The 1225-nt window shown below is 51.0% G+C and overlaps 1 protein-coding gene across 1 annotated transcript in view; it reads right to left on the bottom strand.

The window, feature by feature from the left end:
- Positions 1–982: 982 nt before the first annotated feature.
- Positions 983–1225, bottom strand: part of ier2b (immediate early response 2b) — a 1170-nt gene continuing 927 nt past the window's right edge. Inside the window, exon 1 of the mRNA XM_068604246.1 lies at positions 983–1225. This exon is cut by the window's right edge and continues 927 nt beyond it. The gene's annotated coding sequence lies outside the window, so the exon portion shown is untranslated.

Raw genomic sequence — 1225 nt, 5'->3', positions numbered from 1 at the left:
TGTGTGTGTGTGTGTGTGTGTGTGTGTGTTGGCTGCAGTCTGAAAGAACAGTGAAACTCTTCGTGAGACTAAAACCAGAACAACCGGCTGGACGTCGGCTGTCGGTAAATCACCGTCTTCTCCTGGCGGTGACGAAGAGGCCCTCCAGCTACACAAACACACACACAACCTGCAGAGTGTCATCAGTGTGTTGGTCTGTTGCGCAACATCTGTTTTGTTTTTTTATATCATGTATCATTCATGATCCTCTCTGGAGTCACGCCGGGTGAGGAGGACGTGAGTCAAGAGTTCTGTTGTAATCCACCGGAAACCTCACGACCCCGGACTGGTGTGTGTGTGTGTGTGTGTGTGTGTGTGTGTGTGTGTGTGTGTGTGTGTGTGTGTGTGCGTGTGTGTGTGTGTGTGTGTGTGTGTCACTGTAAGCATGAGATTAGCGGCAGCACGCCAGACACGGCGCTGTGTTGTACCAACTTGCTCCCTCTTATGAAGGATTGACCCTGTGAACCGGCCTGATATAGACCACCAGCCCTCCAGTGTGTGTGTGTGTGTGTGTGTGTGTGTGTGTGTGTCTCCAGAACAAAGAGAGCAGCACAACTGAGTATAATTTTAAAACAATGTGTTTATTTAAAAAATATTTACACCGTTGATTTAAAAATCATACAGATATTTTTTAAACATAATTTAAAAAAGCAGCTTTGAATGTGAGGTAATATATTATTATTTTCTTCACAGGTCTGAACATTTTCATTGACATATAAAAACACACATAAAAAGGACTTCCGGCAGCGTGAGGACATCCTGTGTGTGTCTGTGTGTTGTGGTTCACGCTCTTAGCACCACGTGACCTGCAGCTGCAGCCTCGGGCCGTCATTTCGTCCCCAGCAGCGGCGGCAAGTCGGCGTGAAAGCAGGAAATTCCCCTTCAAGTCCCTCGTTACGCGCGCGCGCGTCCGTGTGTGTGTGTGTGTGTGTGTGTGTGTGTGTGTGTGTGTGTGTGTGCGCGTGTGTCCGTGTTTGACTCACTCTGGAGTCAGCGGACCGGCCTCTCTTCGCTGGAGGGTGAATCACCAACACGTTCAACTTCCCCCTCTTCGGCTTCCTCCTCAAACTTTCCAGGCCGTCTGGCTCTCCGTCTCTCGCGAGAGCTTCTTGCGGCGCAGGGTGAGGGCAGAGGCCGGGCAGGGAGCTCTGATAGCCCGGAGAGCCCGCACCGCGGCCCCCCACGG

Source organism: Clinocottus analis, unplaced genomic scaffold (assembly GCF_023055335.1).
Source record: "Clinocottus analis isolate CAN_PGR_092001 unplaced genomic scaffold, fCliAna1.0.p SCAF_66, whole genome shotgun sequence".
In the NCBI taxonomy this organism is placed as follows: Eukaryota; Metazoa; Chordata; class Actinopteri; order Perciformes; family Cottidae; genus Clinocottus; species Clinocottus analis.
The sequence above is the reverse complement of the archived record's forward strand: the minus strand, read 5'-3'. Positions and strand labels throughout refer to the sequence as shown.